We start from the raw sequence: 24,774 nt of genomic DNA, 5'->3' as shown, positions 1-24,774 counted from the left end.
AAGCCTGTGGATATAGACACAGATGACAGCAGAGCCCCATTTCTGCAAAGGACAGAGATGTGTTATCTTCAGTAATGCTTTAGGTCATCTAATATTATTCCCCTTTATTCTTTCTCTTAAACTAAACCAAGAGAAAAACATTATATAGATAAACAGATATAGCTCATGATTTTGTCTCTTAAAGATTGCTTTTAGCTGGAAAATGTAATAACAAACTAGAGAATATATATATATATATATATATATATTCTCACTATAATTTAATCTGTGATTTCATGAATTTATTTTCTGTAGTATAATTTTATTTGCATTGCAGGATTTCTGGATTATTAAGGACCCCAAAAAAAAAAAAAATTGCAGATGGTGACCCTTCAGTTTGGTCCTTTTGCACTGCATACTGTATATCTCCCATAATTATATGGGGAGCAACTTTAAATAATTTTCTAGAATACACATTAATAATTACAGGAAAAAATCATATATAATTTATAATATATTATATAAAAATATAATATTCAAATACTAATTCAAATACCATATGAACCTAACATAATCTGATTACTTTTAACAATTTTTGAATTTAAATAAAGTCTAATAAGTAACAGACAACAGTGGCAATGTTTCAAAGCAATAAATTATTGTTATTATTATTTTCTAAGGGATTTGTGCATGTAATGCTGCTGCCAACATGCCAGTAAAGTATATAAATTTAAAGACTATTATTCAAACATTTTCATGTCTTTCAAAATAATAATAAATAATATTTAATTATATCTAAAATAATAAATTGTAAATTTCCAAATTATATTTAAATAAATTTATTTATTTATGTATTTATTTATGTTTTGTTTTATGTTAACATTTTTCGATTATATAAATTTAGCCTTTGGGATCATGAGATACCTTTTTTTCTAAAATAAAAACTAGTGTGTGTGTGTGTGTGTGTGTATATATATATATATATATATATATATATATATATATATATATATATATATATATATATTCTCAGAAAATTTAGAATTACTACCAGGATTACAACAACAACAACAACAATAATAATAATAATAGAAAAATTGTGCTAGTAATCTTAATTTGAGCAATTTTTGCAAAACCCTTGTTTATTTATTTATCTAATTTTATTTAAGTTTTTTAACAGGGTCATCTTGTGAGATTTTATTATAAAATACTATTACAAGAACTGTACTCCATTACTCCCCACGCCTGCTTACATTCTCTAATGTAACCTCTAGACAGCTGCAGTTTAACCTCTTATTTTGATTTCTTGGTTAAAGTACAGAGAACCTTTGCGATTAAAGATTTAAAGTGACCGGTCGTAGGGCGACGCCGAATGAGAATCTTTAACCGCAATATGTGCAGCCACAGAGCCTGCTCCATTTATGCCCTCCATACTAGTTCATAAACCGAGCCACCCTTAGCCCTGAAATGCTGTCTGGGGCTGCGTACGGCATGACAAATAGCTTACCCTGCTTTTAGCTCAGTTCAATAAGGCCCAAATTGCCACTTACACGAATTTGCTGAGAGTATGGCAGATGCGGCTGAGACAGACTGTGCAGCCTTGTGTCGAAGCAATCTGGGTCTCACATTTCAAGCAGGTAAACGTAGCGATGGAGCTAATTTTCTAGACAGCTGTGAATAAAATAGAGTTTTCAGTAGATACCTTTATTAAATCGGGGGGGGGGGGGGGGGGGGGCTGCTGTCTGTCTCACTGTCAGTAGATGCCAGCGGTTAGAAAGAGATATCTGAAAATATCCTCGGCTGTCTCTATTTCTCATGTTCTTAAGTCAGGAGACAAAAGAAGTGTCCAGCCATGAGCTGTATTTAACTAATAGCAGAAAGATCTCCATGCAAGTTTATGTTTCAAGATACTGTCCATCATCAATTCAAATGAGAGGGCAGCTGACGCAAGCTTTGTTGGGGTTAATTTACAATTAAATTAACGAGACAGTAATCATTGGAAAACACCCTTGCAAGTACAGTGCAACATTTCAGCTTTAAAAAAATGTCTATAAATAAAATTGATTTTCATAGATGCTGTAAGCAATTCAAAGACTGCAATATGAAAGAAAAAGACATAAACAAACCAGAAGATATCTTTAAGCAAGCCGGGGCACCTTGATCAATCAATATTCTGACTGATTTTAGCTATTCACATGGCTGCTTGATTTTTGTGATGTTACAGCTCTATCTGTGACCAAAACTCATTTCTCTGTTTGTCTTCGCACTGCTGTGTATATTTTACAGCCAGTGATTTGCGATTGGTGTTTGGTCGGGTGTTTGCATATGTTATTGATTTTCTCCTAAGTGCTCAGGGTGCTGAAAGGAATAAATAATATGTGCAAAATTATTGCCTCCATGGTAAGTTCCCTGGTGTGCTTTTTTAATCACGCTGTGTTGATTGTAGCCTGAATTCACCAAAGCCAGCAAGACTGCAGTAGGATTACAGGATCTTTGAGGCGTTGACAGTGTGAAGGCCTGTTTCATTTGCTTGTGAAAAAGTAAACATGAATTCACATTCTGTGAAAATCTGTCAGGCCCTCACAGCCTCCCCCTCACACCCTTGAATCCATGTCAATGCAGATAAAATATAAGGTGCTACCTTCCTGCATTCGCAGCTAGGCTACTGCATCTCCACGATGTTCTCTCGAATCTAACAAGATTCTGCAGAAAAATGTCTGTATGCTGAACCTTGCATACTGTCGGTTTTTCTGTCTCGTGCTGTAGGACGAATTAACTATTGCCATCCAACTTTTGCCATATACGGTTGATAGTGAATGTAATGTTGTTATATTACATATAATTTTAAAATTTTAGATTTGGTTTAAGGAAACCAAAATAAAAGTGTAATGACATTAAATAACATTTAAGAAAAAAATATATTAGAAAAATAAATGTTTACATATAAAATAAGATTTAAAAATAGACTACCTATCTATCTATATATATATATATATATACAGGGTGTGATTTGCCAGGGGGGATGCGTGGGATTTCCCCCTTTCTGGTCAACGTATCCCTGTCTCTGCTTAATTATTTTTTATCCCCGGTGGGGATAAATTTATCCCCTCCTCAAAGTGATCAGTGCTACTACACTAGTGGCGAGACGGATCACAAAACTTATCACGGATCCGTGGTTTGATTAAAGTAAATTTTATTTTAAAATGCGCTACTTTGGCTGGCTCTGATATAGCTGCCGCGCAGCCTCTCTGTATCTGCAGACTTGCTCAATGTCCCGCCCACGGCGCTATCTGATTGGTAACACCTCACGAGTAATAGCCTATCAACACTTGCGAGACGGTTGAAGCCGGTCCGCTGGGCAGTGGAGTTGCTAACTTGGCGACTTTGTCGCTAGATTTAGCGACTTTTTTCCAAAAAAGCGACTAGCGACAAATCTAGCAACTTTTTGTACAATCACTATTTGGTCTCTGAGACTCTCTGGTGCTGCCGCACGAGCGCGAGGTCTCTCTTTCTCAGCGCGAGCCTCTCTCTCTGCTTATGCTGTGTTCAGCAAGCGCAAAGAGGAGCAGCACTTTCAGTAAAAAAAAAAGATTCTGTTGCTTCTAACTCTATTTTACATAGTATAGCCGATATCAGTCACAGTCTTAATGGACCGCGTTTCAGTCATTATAATATTCATTCCGTTCTCTGACAACAGAAACATTAAAATACGGTAATAAAAACATTTTTATTGATAATTAAATTAAATGGCTAAATTAAACTGCAGTATGTTTGCATAGGGAGGCAATACAATGCGACACACTTACGTCATAAATGTGCTAATTAGCGCATGACATCATCTAATTCATGTTCTCATGATTTATTTTTATGAATCATAATTCAAAACATGCCCCCCTCTGTTTTTTTTTTTCACAAAATCGCACCGTGTATATATAGTTAGATAGATAGATAGATAGATAGATAGATAGATAGATAGATAGATAGATAGATAGATAGATAGATAGATAGATAGATAGATAGATAGATAGATAGATAGATAGATAGATATGGATATGGATATGGATATAGATAGAATAATCAGATATTTAGAAGGTATAAAAAGTTCAATAATATATTTATAAATAATATGCTTTATGCTCCAAAAGGGTGAAATACCAACCATTATTATATCATATTTATAATTATAATTATTAATAATAATAATAATAATAATAATAATAATAATAATAATAATAATAATAATAATAAATTGTATTATTATAAAACGCATGTGATCAATAAGAAAATAATGCAAAATAGAAGTATATTTACAGATATTTGCACCTTACTGTAAAAAGACAATGTTTTTTATATTGATTGTTGACATGAATAAAACATTCATCTTTTTAGACTTTCAAGCTGGATACATGTTGGATCAGTCTGTGTTCAGTGAAGGCAATATGTGTGCAAGGGTCCCTGAGAGGGATGTTTAAAAAAAAAAAAAAATCATGCTGTGGGTGGCCTTGTCTGAGCTGATAATGAGAGTCTGATTGAAAAAAGCTCCTCTAAGCAAAAATGTTCTAAAAATGTCATCTAAAGGTGAATCATGTGTGAAGTTTGGAATGATAAAACACCTTCTTCTATCCCAGCATGTGGAGACAACTACAAGTTCACCATTCTTGTTTCAATACCTATTTGGCGCATTTAATGTCTCTGTAATGGAGATAAATACTTTTTATCCACGTAATCTACCAGCAGGAGCTAACTGCAAAGCTAACCAAATTAGTCTTTAGCTAACAGGACTTTCTGTTCAGATCATGAAATCTCAAATTGTAGCCTGCATCTGAAATAAAATTAGTAACTGTAATAGAGAATTATTTTGTGAACAATCAAAACATTATTCTGCTGTATATAATATGAATGTGTGTACTGTGAAACTAATCCAGATATGCGTAGCTCTAGGTGGTCTTTTGCTAGCTAGAATGGTATGCTAACAGATAGCTAGCTCTCAGAAAATGAATATCCAAACCTTGACCTGAATCTTGCTTCATTCATATTTTTGTACTTCTTTTAGGTGGTGTGAAAATGATGCCCTGTTTTTTGTTGGAAAAAGCATTGCAGTCCTTCATGCAGTCAAACAGCATGGTGAAGACCTGAAGTAAAATCCGAATAAAGAAAGTCAGTCGGTGGTTGAGAGTACATCTGTAAAATAAACATGTGGGAGAATATACATGAATGCGTGATCACTGAAAGAGAGAGAACGATCGCCTTTAGCAGAGTAATACAACCTAGTTAACATGACTGAAATGCTAAATCTGAAGGACTCAGTAACATCTCTCAGGAGAGAAAAGTGTTTTAATTTCAATCTTCAGAACATGAAGTGCCCTGACAGATGGGTGTCTCTTGTAAAGATCAGAGCCATACTTTCTTAGGATGGGAGAGTATAATACACAAAGCAGCGACTCACACAATGCATGGTGCTCGTTTCAAACGTATACAATTAAGCAAGTACCCAATGGCACAAAACCGAAACCTTCTCAGCTGTCAGAAACTCTTCTCCGCAGACTGCAGAAGTGAAACATCACAGAGGCGAGAAGAAAAGAACAAAGTGACAGGGACCGTCTTATTTCCTAGGGTTCTTGAGGGAGCAGATGCAGGCAATCTCATTTAGTGTTAAACATGAGACGAAATGTGCCTCCTCCTCTCTCGCTCACTTTCACTCTCTCTTTATCTCTCTCGCACACACACACTTGTTTGTGTCTGATCATGTGGGCTTTGCATTAGTTGTAGAGAGCTGCCACTCATCCAATGGCTACGGAGAGAAAAAAAAACCCTCGGTCGACGGTAATTTCGGCAAAAAGCTTGGCAGCGCAGTGGAGGACAGTGGCTGAATGCGATTGGCCCCCAGATGCCTCTTTTGGAAGATGGTCAGATAGGGAGCTTGAAATTTTGAGAGAGCGAGAAGGAATGAGTGGGGTTGGAAAGAAACTGAATTGCCACAGGTGTGATTTTGGAGTTGGATCAAATTCGGAACCTTTGGGTGCATATTAAGCCAAAATTAATGTTGTGAATAAGTCAAACTAATGATTTGTTTCTTGGTTTTTCTGGATCGGCTTTTGGAAATCAGTATGTGGAGATTGTATCCCATCTCACAAGACAAATACAAAAACATACATACATTACTACTCTGGTTGAGACACAAGAGACCTAGTGAAATGCTTTTCATTTCCAGCATATTATTAAGGCCATAATCAACTTGGTATCACGGCCCTCCCCTCGTCCCCATGTGGTTGTAATTACACTGACATGCAGACAGTGGCAGGCAAAGTGATTTTCGCTCCCTGCAGAACGAACACCAACTCTTTAACCATCCAGTCAGGTCGCTCAGGGAGCCACACACAATTTCCATCCTCATTCAATTCAATTGCTGTGGGGCATGCTAATGGGATTGCATTGTTTGCTCGACTGCTTTAGTAGTACTTCTTATTTGCAGTATGTAACCTTATAACCACAGTGCATACATGCATAAGGTCATGTCATGTTACCTGAAGTGGTCACATTTTCAGTATTATGGATTACTAGAATATGGATTTAATTCATAACTGGAATAATTCATATATGGAATAATTTTGTTCTTCAGTGGTCTTAGTATCTTTGTATAATTTCTTTACATTAACTAAAAAGCTACTGAGGTAACTTACAATAAACAAAGTTCAGCTAAATTTATAAACTGTGATATACAGTATATAAAAGAATGTTATTATAAACCAGGCTTGTAATGATACCTCATTTTTAACAGTATGGTATTTTTTGTTAAATAAATAAATAGGTGTAATAAAATGTATTTGCTAAAGTTTAGTTAAATGTACAGAATTTGATATAAAATGATTTATTGTTTAAAGGAAAATGTATATAGTTGTTTCATGCAAACATCATACAAATAATTTTATACAAGTGTACTGATACTTATGCATGAAATTGGTGTAAAGTTGGTGTAAAAATTTAAATGGATCTATATAAAATTATAAACATTTATATGAATGATAATATAAAACTTAAGTTCATTAATTTGGTGCAGTATATATATATATATATATGGTATTATAGGTTATTACATGCTTATAATGCAACTTCAGTTTTATGCTATATGAAATATGGTGTAACTGCTCCATCTTTCTGGCCACCAGAGGGTCCTTGGCCTCTAATAGCACGAGTCAACCCCCACCATGATTCTACTAGACAATATTCAGCCGTGTAGCATTATAGAGTGTCAAGTTAGTACACAAGAGACACCTTTCATTCCATTTGTGGAATATCTAGAGCATGTTCAGTAGGAGAGAGGTGAGTGTAGGTGTTCATGGGTAGGTGGAATAACGGCCCATATCTATTTTTCTGCGCTGAGTTTGTTTGTATGTGCAAATCCAGGCTATTTTAGAAGTTTACATAAACTATGAAGTTTGTTATAAGTGATAGATGCAGCAAACACAACTCAAGCAAGATATATATGTGTTCCCTAACTGTGTAAAAGTATTTTCTAAACCATAACTTTTCCACTGGTTTCTTTGCAATTGCCCCTCATATTTTTTTTTTATCTGGGCAGGGCACTGGCACATACATTTTTGGGATCATCGGAGATTGGACTCAGGTGATGGCCAGTGTATTCGGTATTCAGGCAGTGTAGTGCCCGGGGCAAAATACAAGGAGAGAGGCAGGGTAAACATAGCTGCTATAAGCAACTTCAACCTGAGCTTTAAATTGAACCCATGCTCCACTTTTCCTGGGATTAATTGAATTCTTGCTGCCATTAAAGTGACTGGGAGAGCTGAGTGACAACTACTGCAGATGAAAAAGGCATGCGCTGAAAACGTCTGGGCTCTTTCTGTCCGTTGTGCTGACTATGACGATATCTCTCTTTAAGGTGCGCTTCTTAGTAATGAAGAGCAGCAGCTGACTGTGAAGGCTGTTACTTTAAATAGCTCCTTAAAAGCTGCTAGACACTATCATCATCCAAACAATACAAAACTGTAAGATAGAATGTATATGAAAGAAAAATCTGTAACACTTTAGCATAGGGACCATTTCTCACTAACTAGTTGCTTATTAGCATGCCTATTAACATATTGGCTGTTTATTAGTACTCATAAAGCACATATTTTGCATGACCATAAACGTAACAACTACCTTAAAAAGCAGCAGTTTGTTGAGGCAAAAGACATAGTTAATGGTGAGAATTAGACCTTAAAATAAAGTCTGACCGAAAAATAGCACCTGAGATGTCTTACTTGTCTTACTTTTCTCCTGAGCAGTGCTGGAGATCAAATGGAGACTTTCTCAGATGTTTCTCCTTGGAAAAGATTCCAGTAATCTAATACGCTTTACATCAAGGCTATTATAATAAAAATAAAATCATAAAAAGGCATATAAGACAAAACACACAAAATTACTAAACCTTCAATTAAAATGAAAACAGAACATATAAAAAATCTAATCTAATTCAAAATGTATAGTATAATACAAATTTTATTCCTCGCTTTTATACTTTTTTTTTAGGTATCTGCTTGTACAGACTATATGTAATATGTGTACTGTATATAACATTTGCTTGACCTTTAGCAAAAAGGTCATACTTCTTCAGTCTTGAGGCAGTATTTTCTAAATACTGTGTAGGCTTAAATCAGACTGTCCTTCTAAAAGCCCTTGAGAAGGTTTTGGTGATTTTCTGCTTTTCATGTCCACCTTTATTACCTGGCTAACCTCCCGCATGGATAAGCATATCTGTTTACACAAGACGAATGCAACCGTTCTATTCCACTGGCTTAAAGTGAACCATTCCTGTGGAAACCCATGTACCAGACGAGTGAGTGCAGTTCAGTCACAGGTGTGCCAGAATTCATAGCCTGACCAAGGATACTGCTTATATCCAGATATGGCTGTTATCAGCATGCTTGCAGCCGGCAAGCTTTAGTAGACCTCTCTCTTTTTCTCCACATGACGTTTCAAAGGGGGTTTTCCTTCTAAGGAAGCAAAGAGAAAGTTTCAGCTTTGGGCTGAGGGATTTAACCCTAAACGGGTTCCCTGGCTGTGGGTCGAGTCATATGCTGGGGTTAAGAACACATGACAGTGTGTCACTTTAGCATTTGTATTACTAGTCAGACCTCTTGAATCTAGCAGTGAAGCTATCTGATTCTTGCAGTTTGGACACATGCGTCCTTTTGATTTCCACCGTAACTGTGTTGAGTATTGAAAATCTCCTCAGGTGGAACTCAACAACATGTATTCCATCACACATCTACAATGTTTCCATTTCATACAGTGCATAAGGTGAAAGCTCCTCGACCTCTGAGCAATCAAATGCCATTTCTAAACAAAATATACTTCTGTGAGCAGCTGGAGTGGCTGAGAGTCCTCTTGGTAGTTGTCCACTTCATTCCACTGTTCCATAGCTTTGTGAAAAATAGAAAATAGTAACATGACTACTGGTTTAGATTTAGTGTTGTATCCAGTCGCTCCCAACAGCTGGAAGACACAAAGATGTTTCTTATTTCCACCAGTGTGGAACAAAGTGGCAACATGTTGAAACTAGTTTAAACCGGTCCTATTCAACAAATGTGAATGTGCTTCTTGCTTTTAAAGTGAATAAGTGTCAAGTGTCATCGTTTTACATTTATTTAGCACAAACTACACAATTACTGTACATCCAAAAACATGCAGTATTTAATGATGAGCATCAGTTATTATTCACAGTTTCACAACTTCAGAAATGCTAATGATGGGGAGAAAATGCAGCAAATAAGGCATGATAAGCCTGCCTTTGAAACTATTTTAAACATAAGTTCTCATTACTGTATAGTTCTTATACTGTACAGGACGTTTCTCTGACATTATTGCTTGTACACAACTGACATTGTACCACACAGATTATTTAATCTCAAATCTTCAGCTTTCATTTTTATAATATAATATAATATAATATAATATAATATAATATAATATAATATAATATAATATAATATAATATAATATAATATAATATAATATAATATACATTTAAATTTACATTACATTTAGTCATTTAGCAGACGCTTTTATCCAAAGTGACTTACAAATGAGGACAATGGAAGCAATCAAAATCAACAAAAGAGCAATGATATATAAGTGCTATAACAAGTCTCAGTTAGCTTAAACGTACTACACGTAGCAAGGGCTTTTAAACAATATAATAAATAAAAAGAAAACAGATAGAATAGAAAATGAATAGAGCAAGCTAGTGTTAGCTTTTTTTTTTTTTTTGATTTTGTTTATTGTATAATAAATTAAAAGAAAACAGAATACAAAAAGATTAGAAAGCTAGTTAGTTTTTTTTAAAGAATAGAATTAGAATAGTGAGTGTTAAAGTTAGAGGGTCAAATAAAGATGGAAGAGATGGGTTTTAAGCCGATTCTTGAAGATGGCTAAGGACTCAGCTGCTCGGATTGAGTTGGGCAGGTCATTCCACCAGGAGGGAACAGTTAATTTAAAAGTCCGTAAAAGTGACTTTGTGCTTCTTTGGGATGGCACAATCAAGCGACGTTCACTTGCAGAACGCAAGCTTCTAGAGGGCACATAAGTCTGAAGTAACAAATTTAGTTAAAGGAGTGCAGAGCCAGTGGTAGTTTTGTAGGCAAACATCAATGCCTTGAATTTTATGCGAGCAGCTATTGGAAGCCAGTGCAAATTGATAAACAGAGGTGTGACGTGTATTCTTTTTGGCTCATTAAAAATTAATCTTGCTGCCGCGTTCTGGGTTAATTGTAAAGGTTTGATAGAACTGGCTGGAAGACCTGCCAAGAGGGCATTGCAATAGTCCAGCCTGGACTGAACAAGAGCTTGAACAAGGAGTTGTGCAGCATGTTCCGAAAGAAAGGCCCTGATCTTCTTGATGTTGATTCAAGCAAATAAACGAATGAATGAATGTTTTTACTGACACTTTAGATCAATTTAAGTCTTTGTTAAAAATGAAATAGAAATTGTTAAAATGTGCTAAAAAATATATACTTTATAATTTTTTATTATTTATATTAAAACATATTTAAAAAAGTATCAAATGTTGGCGCCGATAGCCTTGTGGGAAGTGCGTCAACAGCGACCCAAGTTTGATTCCCATCTCAAGATCCTTTGCTGATCCTGCTCCCCTCTCTCTACCAAATACTTTGCTGTCATGTCTCCACTGTCCTCTCAAAATAAAAAAGTCCCATAAATGTAACTTTAAAAAAATAGCATCAAATTATATTTCAAATATTTCTATATCAGACTGAGTAATAGTTACAAAGCTTCAAATATGAGTGTAAGGTTTCTTAGCTGTTTCACAGGTCAGTTTTTCCTATAGTCACTTCCAAAACTTTATAGAGACAAGTATGGAACTTGGCCAGAAGTGAATTATTGATGACTGCAGAATAAAGAGGCATTTACTTCATGTGGGTTTGCCTGAATTAATCATAACATGAGACTAAGATGGGTGTTGAATTCTCTTTCAGTACAAAACCTACCATTTTTTCCTGTAAATGACAGATGTCTTCTAGCACACGTGGACCCAGCCATTATTAACAGCATCACTTTACCACACACATCAAACATTTAGCAGACGCTCTATTGTCTGTAGTGTGTTCTTGCATTTTCCGCCTACAGGCGCAACATGCAATTTGACATCAGCATTCCCAACGTGTTTGTTGACAGAAATGTTTGAAGGAACCATCGCCAGAGATAATTGACTCACGATTTGTAAATGTAATAGAACTTGATACCAGACTGGATCACTGCAGTGTTTAACTGCAACATTTCAAATATTTATTCAAAATTACACTATGAATTTACTCTGACATACATTCAAATCTTTTTTTCTACCAAGAGTTTTGAACAGAGGGTATTAGTGATTTGATTTTGTCCCCAAAGTATCCTTGCCCACAGATTCCCTACATACTAGCTATAGGTATAGTTTCCATGGAGACAAGCACTGACTGTATAAGGCCTGTACATTTCCGATATGCAGATTTGTGCAGTGGTCCGAGAGCAATAGAGCATCATTGAGATATTAAGGTTGACATTTCTAACTGACAAACACAATGTCAAGCTCCTTTCCCACCGGATTTATGGTGCGGTTGATGTGGTAAGTAGCGTTGACTGCAGGGTGGAGTGGGGGCTGTATGAATACACTGCAACAGAAAGCAATGGATTGTTGATTCATCCCCCGTGTCTGTGGGCTTGCACACTTGATCAATACTAATCCCCTCATCTGTCACAGGTCACATCCAGTCAAACATCTCTCACTGTCAGCACATGAGACTCTGAGGACACTGGTTTAACAGTCTTCTGGGATCAGCTGCTAAGAATGCAGTACTCTTGTTATGTAACTCTAAAAATACATAACATATGCCATGTTTTTTTACATTTAACAAGTCAACATAAAAACTGCATGATTCATGTAACATTTTCTTTATGAACTATGTAGTTAAAGAAGTGCATCACCTCAGTGTTTCCACTGAAATCAAATTAAAATAACATTATTGAAAATGTGCCTCATCTTTCATCTTTTGGGATGCATACAGTAACACATAATATGCAACGCAGTTTACCTCTGATTTGCCTTCATGAGTACATCGCAATATTGAATACACTATCTGAACAAATAAAACTGACTTCATCACCTGCAAACATCTGATTTGAATTACAAATCATTCTTGGTGTAGTGTGAACACACCACTTACAGTCCACGTTTATATTTATCCATATTTCCCACCATAAATTAACTCTAGTAATGAATGACGCCTACTCCAACCGTGCCCTCCCCTCATCCCCTTGGTTCTCAATGCCTGCCTTTGTCCGAGGATAGGAATGAACCATTCTCTCTCACAGATGACCCCTCTTGTCTCTACAGCCGCCTGCTGAGGACGTGACAGCCCACGTGGTCTGGATGCCAGCAGCTGCCTCTCACAGCCCCTGATGTCCCCAGGCAATCTGAGAAACACATCCTCATCCTCCGTTTCCACGCTCTCGACCCCCCTGGTACGCAAGGATTATTGAGTCTCTGGATTACTGAAGTGTCCGCTTTGGCCGCGGGAGAAAGGGCACACTATTACTTGTGAGTATCCTCAGCTGCTCTGAGCCTCAGTTCTGCCTTTGCAATTACAGTCATTATGGGCTTTTGTGCTTACTTGGCGGAAAAGAAAACGCAGGGAAGACTTTATTTGAGCAAATGAAATGCTTCATCAAACATTACTGGCCATTACTTTAATTATCGGCATAACAGAATGAAATGAACGAAAACAGATCTTTCTTGCCTTGAGTTCTTATATCTATAATGAGCTCGAGACTAAATTGAAACTGGCTATACGTGATGTGAAGGGACTGGGGCATTGCCAGCAATGTCATGCTACTGTTTTGGCCACAAAATGCCTAGAGCGAGACTCGGGCATGTTAGAGATTCGGTTAAGTCTATGTATGTGAGTGCATAGTTTGTCAAACTACTGCAGTAAATAATTTAAACAAATGTACAAGGTTGTGTGAAGTTTCAGCGTTTGCTAGGGTTTCCAGCTCTCTCAAGATTTCCAGTTTCAGTGTGAGAATGGGTTTAGAAACTCAATAGATTCAGGTAGAGACCACACATCATTTGATTTCAACAATCTGTGAGGCCTGCTATTACCTGAGAGTATTTGCCTGGGTCTAGGGGCGAGTAAAACATGGTTGAAGGTGAAAGTCGCAGATGTTTTCGAATCCATAATAAATTCATGCAATCTGAGATGTGGAAAGAGGGAGAGCCAGAGAGGCTACATGGATGATTTTTCTGTATGTGAATGAGGGCTGCCTGAATCAGAAATCGACAGGAGTGACGAAACCAGTTCACGTCTGATTGGATGAAGAGAAATTTGTACTACAAAAAAATACACTAAAAACACAGGCCCAGCTTTGAAAGAAAAAGACAAGCTGTTCTTTCATGCCAGTTCCACTTTTTCAGTTCCAAAAATAAGACAATATAACCGGAATTCATATTTCCGGTCTTAATGGATGTTCCTGGTTACACTGTGTGCAATTTATAAGAGTATTTTATTTCAAATAATAATAAATGTGTGAAATAACCTCAAAATTCAATAATTTTTGCTTTTGATTATTATCTGTTGCTGCATTTAACTAATTATCTTCCTCTGCTAAACATTACATTTTTTATTAAACTAATAAAAATTCCACAATTTAATATTAAATATCTAGATAATAGTATGATGTAATTTTTACTATTAAAGACAATATAAGAAATATAAGTATGTTTTGTACGGAAGCCCATTTCCATCTAAAAGTGAATAATAAAAAGGTAATTATGAGATAAAGATTAAAGCAAGAAATAAAATCACAATGGTAAGAAAAGAGAGAAATTCTTGCGATTTAACTCTCAGGTGAAAATGGTCTTCCATATTTTTGTGTAATTCAAACCACAATAATGCCATGGTTGCCAAGGCCATAATGGAATCCTCCAAAATGATGTGAAAATGTCTCAGCATCTGTCTTTGGTGATGCAGGACAGACGTCACAAAAAGACACAGCCCTTTGGTAAACACTTGAAAAGCAGAAATTGCAACAATCCTGAACTCAAAGTAAATTAGTCACCTTTTCTAAAAGTACAGATGGCTAATCAGCAGTCTCAGTTCAATCCGGGAGTCCAGCTGTCATGTATCTCCTGTCTGCTTGTGGACATCTACTCAGAATCTGAACACTGCTAAATGAGTGCCAGAGTCTTGCAGCTTTAGATAAGGCAGCACAATGCCTGTCACAAACACACACCAACATACTGAAGTGAACAAACACGGTCTGAGAGCACCAGGAGGCTGTGGATGTGAGGAATTGAACGGAAAGATGTCCTTTGCAGCACAGCAGTGTTTCAGTGGCACATCCTGCTCCTGCAGAGAGAGTGTGGTTCAAGAGAGACCCGGGCTGATCAGCAGTTCTTGGACTTAATTAACACCAGAGGTCTAGCAGCTGTTGTGCCTCCCCCTACCTTTGCACTCTGTACCACCCACATCTTATAAGGGTTAACATGTTTGAGAGCACATAACAACCATAAGCACAATAAACAGAGGGCATATAGTAGATATTTTCCAGATACCTTTTAGCAGATATGTACAGTATTTACAGAAATTACTTTGAAATTGCTCGGCTAATTAGGATCAACCTACCTTCTAAGTAACTATCTATAATTACACTGATACACAGATTTTGTTTGCTTTTTGGATGCAAATACACAATTAACCTTCTTGGTGAGTATTTAAAATTGAGTTAGATTAAATTACAGCTACAAAACTCACTGAAAGGTCCTTATGATTGTCATTACAAGTCTATTAGAAACTGCTTAAAATCAGTTAGCAGTATTCTAATATAGAGTATGCAGTAGACAGTAGACAGTAGACAGACAGACAGATAGATAGACGGACGGACGGACGGACGGACAGGCAGACAGACAGACAGACAGATAGATAGATAGATGACAGTACATTAAAACTGTATAAAATAGATTTGCTGTCAGTTTAGCTCCATCAGCACAGCACAATTGGACGGACATGTGCCCATATTTTGATATCTATCTGTCCATCTGTCTTCTTGAAAGCAAATATGGGTTATCACCCCATGGTTTTATCAGTTTTAGGCAGATGTGAGCAGACCTAGGAAGCCTAGCAACCCCGACACATGGATAATTTATATTTCTTGGGGAAGACACTTAAGCCCATCCATTTCCATGCTCAGAGCAGTATGTTAAGAGAAGAAACTAGCTTGTTTTCCAGAAGGCTTCTGTATTATAGACACAACAAAGCGTTTGATTTGACACCCATGCGCCTAAGCAGCCTTGTGTGTAAAAATCCTCTAACAATTTGGAACTAATTCATTTCTTAATGCTTTCTGTGGAGCCTTAAAGTTTTACAAAGAATAAAAATATCTGCTTTTCTCTCTCAGCCACGATTAAGGGTGGCACACATCCACAAAACATTCCATTGTAAACCCAGAACAAGATCTACGTATTAATAGGCTGCTCTTTATCTGCTCATTAAGAAATCAATAGGATACGTCCACATTTGAAACAGGATGTAACCTTTGCGCCTGAGACTGATCTGATATCATCAGAAAATCCTCATATCTTGCATCTGTTCAATTATAGCTGCTGAGATACTACAAAGAGTCTACTTACAGCTGTGTGGGAGCGTGACTGATTCGTTTGCATTTGAGTTGAACTCATAATTAAATCCATGAATGTCCGATACAGAGGCTGAGACAAACCCATGGCATTGTGGCTTGTTTATGTGACATGATTTTAGCATTTGTATGGCTGCGAGTAATGCAAGCAAATGAGCCAAAGCATGTGTGGTAAATCCACACTAAACCTTATTCTCTTTTCCATGTGTTTCTTTCTGCTCTTTGGAGTAATCCCATCATTGTAGAGCATTTCCAGTGTGGAGCATTTACTGCGAGTACTTCCATATGCCGTTTACATGCTCCTAGCCTTTTTGCACACAGCTGCTAAGCTATGCAAATAGCAACACAAATTCAACATGCCTTATATGCATAGAAATTATTGCATGATAAATATGTGTGAAGTGAAATGGGCGTTTTTAATGGGGAAAGGGAAGATGAGGACATGAAAGACATTGCCTAGTACATAATAAAATAGGTAATGCTTAAGCATGATGTTCCATCGTTAACAAATAACTGCACAGGAACAAATGAGCACACAATATTAACATAGTAACTAATCTTAAAAACCAAGAACCTCTGATTAATGAATTAGTAAGTAACACCCCTCTGCTGAATGTGGTATTTCAATATTATCTATTCGTTACTAATCCCACCCCCAACAGGAACAACTATTATAGTTTCCACCCCCTGATCCCTAAACCTACTTTCTCCGCCCCCTGGATGGATCTTGTGTACTGCAGTGAGGGGCTACTGGATTAATGGCGGGACTGGTTTCTCCCAATTTGTAAAGATGGACCAAATTCAGCTCCGATTTCTAGAAAATACTCTTATTGAGCCCTAATGAGGTCATGAAGCACATTTACAATGTGTTGTCAAGGAATGCTAATTAACATTTCTTTTAATTAGGGAAATGGAGACTCTCCAAAAATCTATGGGAAAAACAACTCTAGTGGAGAACTTATATTACAGTATGATGAGCCTCAGGGAGGACCTGAGGGAGGAGAAGAACCTTCACTGCTGAAAAATATAAATCCAGATTCCCACAATCCTCTGTGGGAATTTGCAAGATGGATGCCCAACTTTTTAGCAGTTGGAAGCCCTGAGGCAGTACACAATAGTGGTCCTCCCTAATGTGATATGGTAGTTCTATTTTCCAATAACAGCAAAAAATGACAAAAACACATGTTGGTGTTGTTTTATAAGTTGTATAATGCCCACAATAATGCACAGTGTATAGCGTGCAAGATTTATGAACGTGTAAAATAGCCTTTAACTTCAAAATACTGTGGTCATTTACTCACCATCAAATGATGACATTTAGTTTTGGCAGACTATACTTTAACTAAATATTAACCGGTCTCTGTATTATATAATATCCCTGTAGCTGTCTACAAAGTCGGAAGCAGTAACGTTAATTCACAAGTGAGCTTAAGGAGTTTATATTGGAACTTCGAAAAAATGGAACACAGCAAAGTCAAGGATCAATTTTAATCTCACACAGCGCAAGAGCAATCAATCTTTTCAATTCAATCTGTCCCTCGGCTCTTGGGAATGAATTCAACTCAGTTTCGTGTATTTTATCCTGTTCCCAAATCAAACAGTCTTAAACGACAGCATTACAAGTGAGAGAAGAATTAACCTTTTTGCCTTTGTGGGTGGCTGTGTAGATCAGTGGTATAAGAACTACAGTCATATGAATAGCAGACTAAACTGAGTCCTTGAAGAGTGGCCATTACTTGTCATAATGAGTGTGCTTTGCTGGACTTAAGCTGTTCTGTTCTACAAGACCTTCTAGGCAGATTTACACTGTATGCTCATGCAAGCATCCATCTCGTCTCAGCCCGGACAGATACTGTACATCATCACTAGCTTTACTCAGAAGAGGAGACACTGTATCCTTAAGAATAAACATGAACACATTAAAGAGAAGAATCAGAATAGTAGAAATATATTTCTGGAGCACAATTATGTAGATAAGATTAGATTGATAATTAGATAGATAAACAAAGAACTATCTATACAACTTATTTGTGTACACTAGTATTTGATGTGGGGAGTCAAAGGGTCCTCTTACAGCCTTCGGAAATACACCAGAAACTAATTTAAGACCTTTGAGTGAATATAAACCTCATTACAACAACCTTCATGGCATCTTTGACCTCCACAATTCGATTAAGTCCACTTAATACATTGCTTTACGCAATAGCTGAATTCCCACTCACTTCCACTCAATCTACAGTATTAGAGTTTGGTTTGAGCTTGTGCTTTCCAGTGCTTTTATAGTTCAATGGTTTGGTCAGAGGTTATGTCTCCCCTTGACTGTTAATGATATAACCACCAGAATTGATGCTGTTTGTTCTTTTCCACATGTATTCAAATAAATATAATAAAGACATAATCTGTAACTCAAAAATAAGGCTGGGAATCAGCACCGATTTCCTGATTCTGATTCATAGGATTTTAATTCAAATTCAGTTGGTTCCTGAGTCACTTAAAAGTATCAGCTCATAAGAGTATTATCGGCACGTCGATAAGAAAGAGAACTCTGATCGGATATTCAGCTTAGAGAATGACTGCACAAGAAAAAAACGGAACTAACGAAAGCAAACCAATGACGGAGTGGAGAGTGAATGGAGAGACACCTGTTGACATTCTGTCCATTTCTTTCTTTATCCACAAGAAGAAGAACAAGGGCTTACAATGCCTGTGCCATATTGTAACTTAAGTTCAAACTGCATGATTTTCAAAGTCGTCGGATCACCGGTTTAATAATTCACAATAATTCACACCAATTTGCCTCTGATTTCAGGCATTTGTCGGCGATTTTGTAAAACTTGTCGGTGAGTAAAAATCGGGGCTAAAATCATGCAGTGTGAACTCGGCATTAGCAGATGCTGCTTGCTTTGTAGCTCTTCCAGTTTCCCTGTTTGAATGCTGAATACAGACTACTGCCACCTACTGGTATGAGAGAGTTATGTGCTCTCACATAATCGCAGACTGTAGTTATTTGGCTTCAGTTTGGTGTGTCCCTACTCATTCAGGCAATCTTCTAACTTATAATAATAATATTAATAATAATAATAATAATAATAATAATAAATAAAACATTAATTTAAAAAATAACAACAGGACCTAAACTATACAACTGAGTGTTCTTTCAGCAGAACGAAGTAGCATGGAGGACAGGAAGCACTGTACAAATACACTCTCACGCAGAATAAAAATATAAGAATAGCTATCAGGATCATTAAAATGATGACCACAACCACTTGGAGAAAATGTACTCAGCCTTAACCAACAAAGAAAACCTATTAATGTGAAACAGTCTACTGAATAAGCTTTTAAATGTCTCTTTGATTATTTTAGTTGAATTGCATTATTAGTACTATGCAATGTTTTCCCTGCTGTCCTCAATCCTTTCAGAACAGACCTGTCCGTTTATTTATTTATATCACACTGCTGTTTCTTCTCTGCGCCTGTTTCTGTCTCACTCAGGCTTTGTATCCAGTCTCTTATCTTCACTCTCTGCTTGTTCAAGTGCCATGATGACACTGGTAGTACAGCTACAGTGGGTTAAGAAGCCAGCCAGGTGTCAGGTTTCTCTGCAAAATCACTCCTTGTGCTCTGAATCACTGACACCGCACCTCTGCTGCTGCTGATACCAAACATCCCCACATGTCAGCAGTTCTTTCCTTCTGTCATATTAATCTGCCCTCGAGTACATTAAAATGTGACTTTGGAGTAAGCACTCAGTGTATGCTGTCTATAACATGCCAGAAAATGTTAGATGAGACCAGAAATCCTATCAGCTCAGAAGGAATGTCTGCTGTATTACATTTCCTTGTTCAAGAACATAACCTCTACTGCACAGAGAATAACCTGAGAATGTAGAGCACATCCTGTATTGACAAAGCCATTTTTGATTTGTCATGCCCTGAGGATATATTAGGTTATTTTGAAATATCCAAGCACGTTCAAGTTAAAATTGGGAAAATGACAAATGATTAATTTATACAATATTTAATCTTTATGAAAGAGACACTAAATCATTCACTTAATCGATTTGTTCAAAAACGCTGATTCATTCAGTAATGAAAGTAGGTATGGCTGCATCCAAAATCGTATACTGTACTTTTTTTGTATATATACTTACTTAGTTTGTATGTGGATGTGATGAAAGTAATCCAGACCTATTTCATTTGTCAGGTTGTCATTGTCATGTGATTTCCAACGTTAGTTGTGTTGCTTCTCTGCCGTTCATTAATCATTTTATTAATACTGTGAATTTTGACATACCCCATCAGATACATTTTTTTGCCTACTAGATGGTATAGGAAAATGTGCATAAATGCAGTCTAAGATTCTTTGAATCATTCACTCCAATCAGTTGGTTCAAAAGCATTGATTTATTTAGTAACAAAAGTGTCTGTCTTTATAAATGAGTCATTGAATCGCTCACCCAACTAATTTTTCAAAAACAGGGTTATTGTTATTATGTTTGTTACATTATGAGTTATTGCATCAATCATTCATTCTGGAACAGTGATCTGGCTTGCGTAAATAGTGTGTTAAGTATATTTGTTTAGTATGTCCTCCATCTGTTGTGTGCAGTGCTTTCCAGCAGACATATTTCAAAGAAATCATATCGTAAGTAACACAATGACAGTTTTACTTCCATATTTACTTCTAGGATGTGATGGCCGGTTTTTATGGGATGTAATGATGTGGAAATTAATGCACTGAGCTCTGGTCAAATGGATCTGCAGTCCCTGGTGGGAGCAATGCTGGCATGCCTCCATCAGAGAACGTCTTTGTTCTTCGTATCTATAGTACATATGCAGCAGTGCAAAATAATGTCCAAGAGTATAAAGCAGGGTTTTTATGACGCTTTGGCAGGATGCTTCACTTTGAAAGGGCTATTCTGAAGCCATAAGCCAGTAAACAAGGTCTCCTTCCATTAATCTCACAGATCCTTTATGTAGTGGTTGTTTTCTGGCATCCATACACACAGAAAGGAATAGCACCATAGCCATGCATATCCATTTAGAGAATGTCTCCATTCATGAGCATATTTTGTCATACATACAAATTTCTGTTCTCTAGTAGTGTTGTCACAAATGTTTTAGTGAGTTCAACAGAGATGGTACTAATGGTTGTACACTTTAATTACCTTGATGTATAAGAGAGGCATCAACATAAATCAGCGTATTACTGTGGCTTACAGTGGCAAACCTAAGGTTCAGAGCATGTGACAGCAAGCTAAAGGACAGAATCCCTCACATCATCAGTCTGAGTAATTATGCAATTAAGAGAGCAACAGAGTTGTATTGATGTTTGCACAGAAAATTGCATAGGGCACCATTTTGTGTGTTGCAGTGTAAATTATTTTAATTGGTGCGGTAAGGTCTCACAGTTCCTGTGGTTGATACTGACAAACGGATAATGTCAGGAAATGTGGTCCTGCCTCTCCTTATCATGCGAAATGAATTTGTTATTTAACCATGTGTCAGAAACGTTGGTTTATTACTGTGCCACAACATAATCTGTAAAATTTTAATTTGTTTATTCAGCAAGAAAGCATTTAATTGATCAAAAGTAATATTAAATACATGTAACAAAATATACAGGATCTATTTGAAATAAATCCTGTTTTCTATTCATAAAAGAATTACAGTTTCCACAAAAATCAGCACATAAGCAGCACAACTGAGCACTGAAGGTTGGATGTCAGATAATTCCACCCTAGACTAAAAACAAAAACTGTGTTTGGTTACTCAGTGTAACACTATATGTAACTATAATAATAACACAGTCTGATCCTAAGTACGCCGTTCTTGGAAAGAATATAAAGCAATGCATAATTTTTTATTCCACAATACAGTTTTTCTCAGTTGCTTTGGTACATTTCTCAAATCATCCTTGAGATTTGCAAAACAGTAAGTGCATTTCTCAAAACAACTCATACAAATAGCAAAACACCATGGATTACCTGCAAAAGCCAGTCTCTTGCTCAAAGTCCTTAGTTCATCTCTCAAAAATAAATATCTGTGTCAATGAACATGTCAGTGCCATCAGAATGACAAGTCCTTGTGTCATAGTTTACGGATAAGACAGTCAAATTTATTTAGTCATGTTGTCAATATAACAGTGTACTCTGGAGCGATGTTCTGATGTAAACCATGGCAACATTTTGGATGACAGTTACTGTATTGAACAGTATGCCATATGCTTATGTATGCCATATATCCATTTCAAAAGTACAAATTTACACATTACTGTATTGATTGAAATAGACTGGATAGAATTCCCAGTTACACTTTTTCTAGTGGTTTGACACAAAAAATAAAAAAAAACCTTTACAATGCCATTGTGATATAGAAAAGGAAAAAGAAATATGGCACAAAGAGGAAAATAAGTCAATTTTCAGAATTTGTAACTCTTGTGTTGTCCTCTGTCTATACAGTATAAGCTTCCAACTGAAGATTCATGAGATGAACCTTTGAGCTATTTCAGAGAAATGGTTTATCATTGGTTTATCATCTACATTCTCTTCATTAGTCAAGATTCACTTGCACAATTCATGCCAAATTGACAAATAAACTAATAATAATGTGTAAAATAAAAATAAAAAATGCTAGGCAGTTTATGACAACTACAGTAGATGAACCATTTTGCATTTAATGACTTAAATGATGAACTAGAGACTAGATGTTTTGAGGGGTAAGACTATTGCACATAAAACTATATAATAAGTTTTGAGTAACATGACATTAGCAACTGATAATGTAGGAAACTGCAGATAAATGTGCATAATCAATTGCATGAATGTACTGGTTTTGTGATGTCTATAAATGACTAGATGATGTGGAGGTTGTACAAGTTTTGAGAATTTCATTTCTGATTTGAGGCGGCAGTGGCTCAGTGGTCCATGTAGGTTGTCTACAAACCGGAAGGTTGGTGGTTCAATCCCCGGCTCCACCTGACCAAGTGTCGAGGTGTCCTTGAGCAAGACACCTAACCCCAGCTGCTCCCGACGAGCTGGATGGCGCCTTGAATGGCTGACACCGCAGTCGGTGTGTGAATGAGTGTGTGAATGGGTGAATGTGAGGCAAATTGTAAAGCGCTTTGGATAGTCATGTGGTCTGTTGAAAGCGCTATATAAATGCAGTCCATTTACCAAATGCACCAAAGTGACTAAGAATAGCAGAGAATAGACCTTGTATTAGACATGTAATTGACCTTCAGAATGTGGGAACCTCCTGCCCAGCTTTCAAAGGTCATGTAACTTATCTTGGATGATAAGAGATCCATAATACAGTTCTAGAGAAAAGAAGTGTAGAGTTCTCTAATGACTTTCACCATTACAAAAAAAAAAAATGCTTTCCTGTTAACTTATACAGTATATTCCTGTTAAACTTTAAATTTACCATGAAGCATTCTAAAACTAGAAGCTTCAGAAAGGATATTTATTTCTGGGTGAACTATTCCTTCAGTTTACTATGTATTAATGGATGGTGCTAACAGAAATTATGTTACACCTGGCCTAGTTTCAGACAGGAACATACACCAATCCACTCACTCCTTATTAAAACCCACACCAATTAGTTTCCATCTGGGGGGTAAAAAGCTCAGAAAAAAAAACTTTTCAACCCCAGGTGATTTCCCTATGGTTTAATTAGCAAAGATCAAATTCATATTTCGAAATTTCTTTTTCCAGCATGTGCATGTATATTATTGGATGCTGTGACTCAGAAAAGTCCCAAGAGTGAGAATTCCTCAACATCTACCTCATTAGACGGCCTCCACTATCTGCTTTCTCCCAGTCTGATTAACTTTTGAGTTAGCAGCTAAAAATGCTGTGATCAGTGAACTGAAGATCAATGCTGGAAGGCTATTATCCAGCATCCACACAACAGCTCCGTTCAGCTGAAAGTCTCTTATTAGGAAGAAATGTATGGGGTTGTGCTTCAATGACCCTTAACCATGATAAATGAAAGACATTGCATTAGGATATTAACATGGTCATACAGACAGCCCAACCCATAAAGTATGAGGCACATCTGTATTTGCTAATGAAAACATAACAAGGTTCATGTTTGTCTGAGTCCTCAAAGGTTAAGATACAGCATGTCTATTGATATTGTGAATATAGAATCAGGGCCAATGTCTACTATAATGAAAAGCCTGTGTAATGCGATATTACTGTACATACTTTAGTACTTTCAGTTTAACAGCAGTAAATCAATAGTAAATGGTAAACTATATTTCATTATTTCTAAATGACTGCTTTATTGAAGCCTCTGAAAATGGAACAAAGAAACGAAATTCAATAAAAAATGGGAACATGAGACAAGTTGCACATTTGACTTTGATCTGCATTTTGGACCACACAAGCTTTCCAGAAGTCTCATGTGAAAAGCAAGCAGATTTAAACAGGGATTTATATTATTAAAAGTCTAACTAGCAGAGAGAAAAAGATAGTCTGCTATATGGAAACAAATCATTTTTTTCATTCTGTTTCCCCCCCTTTCTTTCTTTTTTCTTTTAAACAGTGTTGTCTGGAAGACAGTTTCTTGTTCTGTCAGAAAATTTTTTTCTACATATTTAAAA

The 24,774-nt window shown here is 36.5% G+C and overlaps 1 protein-coding gene across 2 annotated transcripts in view; it reads left to right on the top strand.

Moving 5' to 3' along the window:
• b3gat1a (beta-1,3-glucuronyltransferase 1 (glucuronosyltransferase P) a) overlaps positions 1-24,774 on the top strand; it is an 80,609-nt gene that overhangs the window by 24,431 nt on the left and 31,404 nt on the right. For both annotated transcript variants that reach the window (XM_059506306.1, XM_059506307.1), the window contains exon 2: positions 12,869-13,072. The gene's annotated coding sequence lies outside the window, so the exon portion shown is untranslated. The remainder of the gene's footprint in view (positions 1-12,868; positions 13,073-24,774) is intronic.

This window comes from Carassius carassius, chromosome 23 (assembly GCF_963082965.1).
Source record: "Carassius carassius chromosome 23, fCarCar2.1, whole genome shotgun sequence".
Taxonomy (NCBI): Eukaryota; Metazoa; Chordata; class Actinopteri; order Cypriniformes; family Cyprinidae; genus Carassius; species Carassius carassius.
Note: the sequence above shows the minus strand (reverse complement) of the source record. Positions and strands in the feature narration are given on the sequence as shown.